The sequence below is a fragment of the Myotis myotis genome, unplaced genomic scaffold (genome assembly GCF_014108235.1).
Source record: "Myotis myotis isolate mMyoMyo1 unplaced genomic scaffold, mMyoMyo1.p scaffold_m19_p_26, whole genome shotgun sequence".
Classification (NCBI taxonomy): domain Eukaryota; kingdom Metazoa; phylum Chordata; class Mammalia; order Chiroptera; family Vespertilionidae; genus Myotis; species Myotis myotis.
The window spans coordinates 1-13,056 of NW_023416331.1; the positions used below are offsets into that span (position 1 = coordinate 1).

Consider the following 13,056-nt stretch of genomic DNA (forward strand, 5'->3'; position numbering starts at 1 on the left):
GGAATGACTCAGCACAAGAACCCAGGGTGGCTGCCTTCCAAGCTCTAACCCAGAGCCCTCAACCCTGGATTCTTCTCACACAGCTATCTTCCAGTTTGCCCTCCCTCTGCCACAGCCCAAGGTGAGTGACGGCACACAAAATTTTGTGCATTGGTCCTTTAAGAGGGTGCCTGCATTTCTAGCCAGCTCTTCCTGGCAGCCAGCAACCCTGCTGCTTTTCACAGCCAGTTGTTATGTGGGCACCTTTCTCAGTTCTGGTGCTCTGGGGTCGGAAGCCAAGGTTGGGGTTTTGATCCCAGAGTTCTCAGTGGGAACCCATTACAACTGATATAGCTCTCTAGAACAGTGGTTCTCAACCTTCAGGCCCTTTAAATACATTTCCTCATGTTGTGACCCAACCATAAAATCATTTTCGTTGCTACTTCATAACTGTAATGTTGTTACTGTTATGAATCATAATGTAAATATCTGATATGCAGGATGGTCTTAGGTGACCCCTGTGAAAGGGTCGCCCGACTGCCAAAGGGGTCGAGACTCACAGGTTGAGAACCGCTGCTCTAGAACCTCAGCTGCTATATGTGAGAGCCCAGTCAGCCCTTTCACACCTCTGCATTTCCTACCAGTCTCTATGGGGTCTACACTTTCTCTCTTGGTTATCAGGGTTTATCCAGCTAGTCTTCATTTGATTATTCAGGCTGTTCTTTGGTATTTTAGTTGTAATTCCAGTTTGGTTCTGGGAGAGTGTCAGTGTAGCTTCCACTTACTCCAGGATCATTTTGGAATCTCTAGAGCTCGCTTTGGATCCTATTCTTCTGATGGCCATGGCTGACTGTTCTTTCTGCCAATTCTGGGCTCCCTCTGAGGTACTTAGGTGCTAACCACTCTCAGGAACTGTCCTTCTTTGGCTTTCAGCAACCTGCTTGAAGCTCCAAGTGATCCATCAATCCACTGTTTGTCTCTGTCTCCACAGTGTGTGGCTGTAGGAAGGAGGGGCCAATCTGCCTCCTAGAGTATTTTCACCTGCCACATATGGGTGCAGGGCCAGGCCTTCCCATATCTCTCCCCATTTTACTAGTCTCTATGTGGCTTCTGAGTCTATTTTGTTTGTTTATTTTGTTCATTAGATTACATGTATAAGTGAAATTGTATGGTATTTGTCTTTCTCTGACAGTTTTATTTCACTCAGCATAATACTCTCCAAGGTCCAGCCACGCTGTCACAAAATTTACAATTTCTCTCTTTTTACAGCCAAGTAGTATTCCATTATGTAAATGTACAACAGGTTTTTTATCCACTCATGTAATGATGGGCATTAGGGCTGCCTCCAACTCTTGGCTATTGCAAATAATACTCTAATGAACATAGGGGAGCATATAATCTTTCAAGCTAGTGTTTTGGATTTCTTTGGAAATGGTCCTAGAAGAGAAATTTCTGGGTCATGGCAAAAGATCTGAACAGATACTTCTCCAAAGAGGACAGACAGATGGCAAATAGACATATCTGGCTACTTCTATAAATCCTTGGTTTGAAGACTTCTTTTCTGCTACTATTCAGTTGGTTGATCTATAAATTAGTTGTAACTCTGGTTTGGCACTGGGAGGAGGTAAGCTTAGCTTCCATCTACTCTGCAGACATCTGGGATCCCCTTTTCTGATAATATCTTAATTCCATTTTTTTTTTATGTGAATGGCACCAGAAGCTATTAGTGTAGAATTTTCCAAAAGACACTTTCATAAAATACTAAATAAACATTAATAATTTAAAATCTGTCTTACTTAATGACATGTTTAAAATATATTTTTGTATTCAAACAGAGTAAAATTTAGGAATATATCTTTTGTATGTATGTAGCAGGTGTCATGTGACTATTAATTCACATACAGTTCTTGACAATGGGTGCCTTTACTGTATGCTTCCTCATCACTTTTAGAGTATCTCCTATATGTGTGTGCTTGCATTTTGTCTTAAAACATATAGAAGGCCCAATGAAAGACCAATGAGTGTCATTGTTTACCAAGAAGAAAACCCTGTTCTAAGTCCTCTTATGGTTTCACTTTCAATTTCAGTAGCTTTTGGACCAAGGGGGAGGAAATATCAAGTAGCATACCTCTGGTTGGTGATTTCTGACTTTTTGAACTTTATATTCCTTATACTCACAAAGAAAAATCATTTGAACCAGAGAGAAAACTGGAGGTGCTTCACATTTTTGTTCTCCTCCCTTCCTGACATCACCTCTTTATTTAGATTGAATTGGTTCTTTCTTCCTTTCATTTTCCAGATATGTGTGAATAGGAAAAGAGCAAGTCCATTAATGTATTTCGCTTTGTACTTGGCTATTGTTTAATTTGGTTCTTATACTTTTGTTTTCAATTTTTAATGATCATCTTCCTCAACTTCAACATATTTATTTTTACAGTAGGGGCCCAGTGCATGAATTTGTGCGCCTTGAAAGGAATAGAGGTCCGCGAGGCTGCAGTGGGCCCATCCTCTCTATGCCCCCACCCGGCACCTCCCACCACAGTCCCAGACCCCTATCTGCCAGCAGCCGCAATCCCATCGCTGCTGCTCATACCTACTGATGGTGTGGAGCAATTGGGGCCAGTGCCAGCAGCGGGTACCAGAAGGACCGGTGCTGTCAATGAGTGTGAGTTGCAGCTGTTGTGCCAATCACCCCTCAGGAGCAGGGGGCGGTAGAGAAGCACTCAGGGGCGATTGGGCCATCAGCTGCCACTTGCTTCCACTGATGGCACCAAGTGATTGGGTCCTGCGCTAGACACCAGCAGTGGGTTTGAGCATGGCTGGCGCTGGCAGTGGGTGTGAGCAGCGGCTCCAACGCCAGCAGTGGGTGCAAGCGGAGCTGGCGCTGGCAGCAGGTGTGAGCACCAGGCAGGCCTGCAGTTTGCGGGAACAAAGAATTTTCAGTAATCACCAGAGGCTCACCCCGGTAACAGCAACCAGCGCCCCACCTTGGTCTGGCACCCCTGCTCCACCATCCCGCCATAGGCAATGCCAGCCATGCTCCACACACACCCCCTGGTGGTCAGCGCACCTCATAGCAACCAGTTGTTCAGTTGTTCTGGTTGTTCCACAGTTCGGTCTATTTGCATATTAGCCTTTTGTTATATAAGTTGATTTTGGTTCTTTATCTTTCCAACAGAGGTTTGCTATCTTCATTTGCACTTCAATATCCTCTAATATTACTTACGTTTTTAGTGTGTTCATTTGAATTTATGTAGAAAGATTATCTCAGCAAGTAAATGTTATTAATAATGTTGGTATTTTTAAAGTGTCTGATGCATAAGTATTGTTTTCAAGTTTCAATGATTAACTTGCTAAATTTTAACATACCTGTCTTTTGGTATTAATTTGTCTCATTATCTTATCTTTCCAACCAAAGTTTGCCATTGTAATTTGTTATGCAATTTCTCCCATTATTATGTCTTAGTTTTATTTTATTGTTTAAGTCTATGTTTGCAGACACTTTCTGTTACACAAATTTTACTAATAATATACATAGCAATTCAAATGGCTGGTGTTTGTTTGGTTAAAGATAGATTTCTGCCACTGTGTGTGCATGTGTGTACATGTACCCTTGTGTGTGTGTATTTCTTTATCTGAATTATGACAGGTTTAACTTCACACTAGAATTTTTCAATAATTTAATTTTTTCTTTAGTGTATTTTTCTTATGGTACTTACTTTGAGCTTTCCATTTTATTTTTCAAAAGATCTTCAACCCTCCTCTTCTTGGCGAGGTTCGGGCGTGCGGTCCCAGTTCCCGTAATGAACGGAGGCAGAGAGCCCCTGCCCCCTGGACGTCATTCCTTCCATGCTGACGATTTCCAGTCCACTGGTTCTATCCCCAAGCGCCGAGACTCAGGTAAAAAAAAAAAATCTTCAGAAACAGTTTAGTAAAATTTCTCTGACAATCCCTTACTCCATTGTCTCTTTCAATGACTGCTTTCTTGGTGCCTCTATCATTCCCTTTTTATAAAAACTGTACATTGGCTTGTACTTCTCCAGAACGTTGGTTCTATCTTTTTCCAATCTATTGGTTACAAACTTTTCCCATACTAAGTTCTCTCCATTTCTGTTACCAACCCTCCATTTTTCTTTCTTTTTTTATTTTGTCCTTTCTTTTCCTATGAACATTAGCTTCTTCTATCTTCCAGAGACTTGCCATAGTTTCATTATAAATTTTTTGAGATAAAGGGGAAGGGGCTATTAGTTATATGATTTTCATTCTCTATATATTTTATGTAAAACATATATTAACTTGAGATCATTGTCACATAATCCAAGTTAAAGGACAGATTACTATGTAGCTTAAACATTTATATTTCTTTCACCCTTATGATAGCAGAGAAGACTTGAAAATTCCTATATGAAGTTCCTCACTCCATTATCCATTATTAAAGACTGTGTAAATTTTGATATCAATCATTGTTCAAGTGTGAAATTGAGGCTCAAACTTTGATTGCCTTTGATCATATTATCTATGTGTTCGCAGTTATACAATATTTTACATAATATTTCTTGGCTGTATTTTTTTCATCATAGTGACTCTTCTTTCTTTGTATTGAAATAGTTATTAATTCTGCAAACTGTAATACTTTAAATTTTCGTAAAGGGCATTATATATTAAGAAAATATGATCAATAATATATCTTTCAATATGGAAATATTATATCAATGACAGGAACTTATTGTCCTTGGATATTTATAAGATATTTTTTCATGAGATATTTTCTTTTTTTTTTAATATATTTTATTGATTTTTTACAGAGAGGAAGGGAGAGAGATAGAGAGTTAGAAACATTGATGAGAGAGAAACATAGATCAGCTGCCTTCTGCACATCTCCCACTGGGGATGTGCCCGCAACCCAGGTACATGCCCTTGACCGGAATCGAACCTGGGACCTTTCAGTCCGCAGGCCGACGCTCTATCCACTGAGCCAAACCGGTTTTGGCGAGATATTTTCATAACACGCTAATATAATGATTAAAAGTTAAAGTTTTTTCTTTAAACATTAATATAAGTTATTTTCAGAGGAAACAAGATTTAGAAATATATTTTAAAGCTTTTAACAGACTTCATATGACTCCTCCTACAAATACAATTAGGGACAGATGGGTGCTTTTACTAGATGCCTTTTCACCATGTTTTAAGTACATGTCCCTTATATTAACACATGTTAACATTTTATTCCAAAATGCCAGAAGTCAAGCCCAATGAAAGATGAATTAATGATACTGTTTATTTCAGAAGAAGTATTACTTGACAACTTTAATGTTTACATGTCCATTCTTAGTTCCTATTGCACCAAGTGTTTGAGGAATGTGAAAAACAACATTGACCTTATTGGTGAATTGTCTTTGAAACTTATTGTTCCAGTTCTCAGAATTATGCATCAGTTTGAACCACAAGGAAAACTTTAAACATTTTTAAATTTTGTCCTCCTTCTTTGCTGAGATTATGCTTTCATTTTCAATGAAGTGGTAATTTATTCCTTAACTTTTATTAATCATATACCTTTGAAGTATTGGCATTTTACAGTGTGGCTGAAGTGTAAGTGTTCAATTCATGCTTAGGTCATTTGATTTAGAACACTCTCCACTAACATTTAATACTTCATATTCCTTCCTCCTACGTGTTAAGGTGGCTCCATAGGCATGTGATAAAGTGAAATCCACACAAAGCAAGCATGCACTCATTGGTTGTGGAAATGTGCCTGGAGGTACCAGGAACCTACACTTGTATTTTCTCTAGAGGAAGTGGTTTAAGATCTTTTAATTTTATAATTACTTTATACACCATAATGCACAATAGTAAGAATCAACTACAAATATTCAATACATTAATGAAAATACATTAAATCTAACAATTAAATGATAAAATAAATTATGTCAAAGGAATCAATAAGATTTTTAAAAGGTAGCCACCAAAATTATTATTCCTGAAATAGTTTTTCAATTTAACAAATTTATTTGAGACCCACAGGCTGTATATGTGTGTATGTGTATCTGCATCTTGATAGTTTTTAATATAAAATTTTAAAATATTGAATTTTTTCTTGTTGCTGTTTTTCCCATTGATCTTTTCTTTCTTTCTTTTTTTTCAGAGGGACCTTGGGAACAAATGGGTAAATTTTTTGAAAACCTGTTGCTCTCCAATCTTTTTAAATGGATGGGTTCTTATTGCCTTAACATTCTTTGCCTTTAAATCTATATGCCATTTAATGTCTTGCTCTTCTCCTAGTTGTCTACCCTTCCTTCTCCAAATATTGCTTATGGACTTCTTTTACATTAAGTTTTCTGTATTTCAATTACCAATCTTCCACATTTCCCCAGTCCCCCCCTGTCACACATACACAAACACTTTTCATATTACTGTATTCTTATCAATACAGTATTTGGTATTTTCTGTTTCCTGAGACCTGCTAAAGTCTTACTAAAAGGTTAGAGAGATGAAGGGTATAAGGTTGAGAGGAACATGGTTTCCATTCTATATATGTTTCTGGAATATATCAAAAGATAGGACCTCTGTCACAGATTCCATGTTCAGAAACACATCAATATACTAGTGATACTTTCCAGACCTGCTGAGTGAAGTTTGTCCATATTGTCCAACCATTGTCCTTTCAAAGCCTGTGTAAATTCTGATATTACTCAATGGTCAAATGTGAACTTGAGGCTTATTCTTCCACTGCCCCTAAATATAATATCCACGTGTAGCAGATATACTAATATTTCCATCATTTCCCTGGAAATGTTTTTACATATACAACCATAACACCTGGCTTCTCTTTTACATGTTCAATGGCACATTTTAATTTTGGCAAACCGCAATTTCTATTAGACACTTGTAGAAGGATTTTATATGACAGAGAATGATCAGATATATATCAGCTCTCCATTTTTCATGTGAAACATAAGATACAGAAAACAATTATATGGAACAAAGTCATTGGGTCCTTGCCCATCATTCACAGAGAAGCCAAAGTCTGAAGAAAAAAAGAAGAAAAAAAGGTTTACTCATCAGGCAGACAGATGAGGAGACTGGAGACAACAGTCAGATCAATTTCCCAAATAAAAACACAAGTTTAAGGAATAAGGGTGAGAAGGAGGTTATACATATTGATTAACTCTGATTTAGGAGTTTTATTGCATAGTCTTGGAACTAAATCATGCAAGTAAGGAATGTGAAAGAGCAAGAGGGGGCAAGGAAATCCCAATCTGGAAGAGTCTGATTGGTCAGTCCTATGTGTGGCCACATTTGCTCTGGACACCAGATCTTCCTTAGTGACTGACTGCCCTCTCGCTTTTTAAAGGGCTCTAGGTGATAACAGGATTTCTGTTGCTTGAGTTCTGTGAATCTAGGCTTTGTTGTGCTCTTGAGGTCAGCTGATGGTGGTTGGGTCATCTATGCTGCTCAAGCTTCTGAGACCAGTGTGATGGGCTTGGTTTGGTGGTTTCCTGAACACTGTGAAGAGGCCTGTTGTTATCTTCTGAAACACACACACACACACACACACACACACACACACACACACACACACAAACTAGAGGGAAAAAGCTTTAGGGTGTTTCCCAATTCCCCTAGGATATCGCCAATTATTTCTTCTACAACAGAAATATAATTCATGGAACTTGAACATTCCCCATGTAATGGCATCTCTTCAATGATGTAATATTTATTGCAAAGGGATATAATTCAGTAATATGCTGATTTAATGTCTGTAGCAGTCTTTATGGGACTAATGCTAAAGGTATAGTTGCAAACAAATAGATGCCCTTATTCTTTTTTTCTCATCTTTTTTTTTTCAGTATGAGTGTGTATTTTCTATTTATTCTGAAAAAGGTAGAAGGCTTATTATAGAACTATTGAAGGACACATCCTCTCCCCACGCCAGAGGGAGTGATATTCAAGCTCCTTGCATGGTGTCATTTCCATTTTAGCCTCTTTAGCACCAGGAAGTGTATGGGAGTTAAAAAGTTTCCCATGAATGGTGACATTTACTCTGAACGTTGTGGTTTCAATTCTAAGAAATATGTGCCATTTATGGCCCCAGAGAAACTATGATAATTTTTGAAAATTTTGTCCTTCATTCTTGCTGTTATTGGGCCCTTATTTTAAATTAAATTTTTATTTTATAAAAATTAAGAAGAAAAAGGTAAGTTCCATTAATGTATTTTCCTTATGCCTAGTCATGGCTTCATCCTTTTCATGTACTTTCTCTTTAACTCCCAAAGATCATCATCCTCAACCGCAAATACACATCTTGCATGATTTTCCCTTTAACCCTTCCAACTTAGCCCTTTTCATTAGCTATTCAAATATCCTTCATGGTTCCTTGTTTTATTTGTCTGGTTGTTGCTTCTGTGCAGTTATTCCTTTTGAACCAGGTAAATTTTATTAATCATGAACCTTTGAAATAAAGACATATTCAATATGGTTGATGTGAAAAATTATTTAAGATATGCCTGGATTGTTTTATTTAGGCCAAATCACTGCCATTTATTAATTCATTTTCATTCCTTTCATGAAATATAATTAGGAAGAACTTCATTTAGATGTTACTTGTAATAGAAGTTTACACAATGCAAGGTTAAGCATTCACTGGTTGATGACAATGCTCTGAAGGTTACCCTGCAGTGCCTCTAGAAGATTCTCTTATAGTAGAAGAACTAGTACTATCAGAGAAAAGTCTCTAATTTGAAGTTTGTGGCTACTTTCTAACACATAGCTGCTTCAAAAAATAAAATTGGCTATACCCATTTACTTATTATTTTTATTTTTTCCATCTTTTTTTCTTTCTTTTTAAAAATCTTTATTATTGGAAGTATTACATATGTCCCCTTTTTCCCACATTGACCCCTTCTAGCCTGTCCTCACCCCCAACCCCAGGCCTTCACAGCCCTATTGTCTGTGTCCAGGTATTATGCATATATGCATAAAAGTTCTTTGGTTGAATACTTCACACCCACCCACCTTCCCGCGCCTTCCCTCTGAGATTCTGCAGTCTGTTCCATGCTTCCATGCTTCTGGATCCACTACATTCATCAGTTTATTTTGTTTATTAGATTTCACATATGAGTGGAGATCATATGTACTTGTCTTTCTCTGACGGGCTTATTTCACTTAGTATAATAGTCTCCTGGTCCCTCCATGCTGTCTCAAAGGGCTATTTATTAAAAACTAAAGAACTTATTAAATCTTATACACTGAACAATAATATTCTACCTAATGTGAAAGACAAAAGGAATAATTTGAAAGGCAACCATAAGAACTAATATCCCTAACTTCTCTCTAATGTAATAAAATTAATCATTATGCCCGTATTCATTTTGGGGAGAATACTCCCTGGTCAAAACTGATTTCAAACACTATATTTTTCAGTTATGTGTATGATTGTATGTCGCCTACATGCAATTGTGTGTATGTGTGTGTGCATTATGTATACCCTGAAAGTTTTAAACATTCATTTTGCATTAAATTTGCATCTTCTTTCTATATTTTTAATATTTGCACTAATTTCTTTGTTTGTTTGTTTTTTCAGAAATAGGCAAGACGAAAGTTGGTAAGCTTTTTTATCAACACGTTACTTGCAATCCTGTTAAAATGACTGGTTTCTCATTGCTCTAACCTTTCTTGCTTTTCAATCTATATACCACCCATTGACTCACACTTCTCCTGGATGTCTATGCTTCTCTCTTCCAAAAATCGTTCTGGACTTCTCCCACATTAAGTCTCTCCATTTGAATTTGCCAACCTTCCAACATTCATATTCATTCTTTCCCATTTCCATACAATTTCTCACTATCAGCAGTGGCTTTTATGTTTCCCCGAGACTGCCCATGGTTTAATTAAGCAGTTGGTGAGATGAAGGGCTTTAAGTTGATAAGCACAAGGTTCTAGTTCTGAAAGTCTGAGAGATCCTCTGTCAGCTGTGCCAAGTCAAAAGGCCCATTTTTTAAGTCATTTATATTCCTTTAACTTTTAGAGAAGAGAGAAGATGTCTAACATATTAAATGAAGTTTGTCTTTTTAAAGCCTGTATAAATTTTGATACCATTCATTCGTCAAGTGTGAATGTGAGTCTCATTTTTCTATTGCCTTTGAACATATTTCCCAAATTACCAAGGTATACAAACATTATCCATGATTACCTTGGAAAATGTCTAATATACAAACATAATAAATACTTTCATTTTGTTTTATTTTTTAAAAAACATATTTTTATTCACTTCATAGAAGAAGGGAGAGAGATAGAAACATCAACGATGAGAGAGAATCATTGATCGCTTGCCTCCTGCCTGCCCTACTCTGGGGTTCAAGCACACAACTTGTGCATGCGCCACAAACAGGAATCGAACAGTGACCTCTGGATTCATAGATCAATGCTCAACCACTGACTGAACCACACCAACCGGGTTTTATTTTCAATAATACAGTTTTAATTATGACCAACTGCATTTGTGTTAAATATTTGTAAAATAATTTTATATCTCATGGATTAGCCCATCATTATAATAACTAAATTCTCAGGTTTTCATGTAAATGACATAGAAAATAGATCCAGAAACATATACGCATGGAATAAACTTTTGAACTTCAGAGGGAAGGCAGGAGAGGGTGTGAATGGATCAGCCAAGAACTTGCATGCTTATGTGCATAACCAATGGAAACAGACAATAGAGTGGTGAAGACCTGAGGTGAGAGGTGGAGGCAGGCTAGAAGAGGTCAATGGGAGAAAAGAGGACATTTGTAATACTTTCAACAATAAAGATTTTTTAAAAGAGAATATAAACATTGCCTGTCTGGTGTGGCACAGTGGTTGAGGATTGACCATTGAACAAGGTCACAGTTCAATTTCCAGGCAGGGCACTTGCTCGAGTTGCGAACTTGATCCCCAGTATGGGGGCATGGAGGAGGCAGCTGATCAATGATTCTATCTCATCATTGATGTTTCTATCTCTCTTTCTCTCTCTCTCTCTCTCCCTTCCTCTCTTAAATCAATAAAAATATATTTGAAAAATAAAAATAAATTTAAAAATGAATATAAACCTTAAAATATCACAAGGAGAACCAAGATGGCCACATAGGTACAGGCAGTGCTTGCTGCCTGCCACAACCACATAAAAATTACAACTAAAATACTGAACAACCATCATTCAGAACTGCATGAAATTTGGCTGAATGAAAGTCTTACAACTAAAGAAGTAAAGAGGAAAGCACATCAACACTGGTAGGAGGTGTGGAGGTGTGGAATGGGCTGGTCAGAACCTGCATGTGGTATTTTGTTGTTTTTTTTTTTACTCTGGAGCGATATCTCACCTTCAGAGGCCTCCTGTGAGGATCAAGCTGTCCCAGCCCCACAGCAGATCCCCAGCCCTGGGTTCCAGAGCTAAGAAGAGAAATTCCCATAACTTCAGGCTATAAAAACCAGTGGGGATTGTGGCTGAGTGACATGGAGGCTGCTGGAGATCCAGGCAGTTACTCTTAAATGGCCGGCTCATGAACTTACACAGTCTTGTTCCCTCTGAGTTCCAGCGCTGGGGGGGCAGGGGCCCCCAGAGCCAGTGTACCTAGTGGATAGCTTCAGGTTATACCAGATTACAACTCTACACATCCAGGAGCAACAAATTCAAGAGGCAGACTCAGTTAGCAATAAACATCATTTGAAGCAAGTCCTGCTCCATATGGGTGTCTCCTGCATAGCAGCTCTTCCACTGTACTCCCAGCTGGTTCTCACAGCCAACTGGCCTGGAGGTCAATTCCTCCCAATGATACCAATAGCAATCAAGGATTAACTACAGTAAGACATGCACACAGCCCACCCATGGGCACACCTAGAGTGCCCAGCTCAGGTGACTGAGAAGGCTGAGCCACTGGGCCCTACAAGACACCTAATCCACAAGCCACTCTCCCAATTCCAGGAGACGTAACGGCTGTACCTAATACATAGAAACAAACACAGGGAAGCAGCCAAAATGCAGAGACAAAGAAATATGTCATAAATAAAAGAACAGAAGAAATCAACAGAAAAATAAATAAATTAAATGGAAGCAAGAAAACTACTATATACAGAGTTCAAATCTATGGTTATAAGGATGCTCAAGAATCTTAATGAGAGCTTCAAGGGATCTAGTGAGAATTTCAAGGATATAGTGATAATGTTAGACATGAAAAAGACCAGTCAGAAATTAAGCATACACTAATTGAAATGAAGAATACTTTACAGGTATTCAACAGTAAAATGATTTGGAATACAAGGAAGCAAAAACACCCAATCAGAAAAGCACAAAGAAAAAATTAAAAAAATATGAAGATAGTATAAGGATCCTCTGGGACAACTTCAAGTGCACCAACATTTGCATTATGGTGGTGCAAGAAGGAGAAGAGAGAGTGCAAGATATTGAAAACCTATTTGAAAAATAATGACAGAAAACTTCCACTACCTGGTGAAATAAATAGACTTACAAGTCCAGGAAGTACAAAGTCCCAAACAAGAGGAACCCAAAGCAGCCCATACCAAGACATCGTAACTAAAATTCCAAAGGTTAAAGACAGAGAGAATCTTAAAAGCAGCAAGAGAAAAGCAGTTAGTTACCTACAAGGGATTGCTCAAACAACTGTCAGCTGATTTCTCAACAGAAACTTTGCAGGCCAGAAGGAAGTGGCAAGAAATATTCAAAATGATGAATACCAAGGACCTACAACCAAGATTATTCTACCCAGTAAAGCTATCATTTAGAATTGAAGGTCTGATAAAGAGCTTCACAGACCAGAAAAAGATAAGGAGTTTATCACCACCAAATCAGTATTACATGAAATGTTGAAGGATATTCTTAAGAAGAATAAGAAGAAGAAGATTAAAAACTATGAACAATAAAATGGCAATAATAACTATTTATTAATAATTAAATCTAAAAGTCAAAATAAATGAATAAGAAATCTAATGAATAAAGTAAACTGATGAATAAAATAGAATCAGAGGCATGGAAACATGGAACATACTGATGAATCTCAGAGGGAGAGGGGGCTGGAGAAAATA

The 13,056-nt window shown here is 37.7% G+C and overlaps 1 non-coding gene across 1 annotated transcript; it reads left to right on the top strand.

The window, feature by feature from the left end:
- The first annotated feature begins 3,736 nt into the window (after window positions 1–3,736).
- LOC118679667 lies at window positions 3,737–3,879 on the top strand. The gene has a single exon (XR_004975283.1). It is a non-coding gene; the product is annotated as a small nucleolar RNA SNORA57 (small nucleolar RNA).
- Window positions 3,880–13,056: the final 9,177 nt, after the last annotated feature.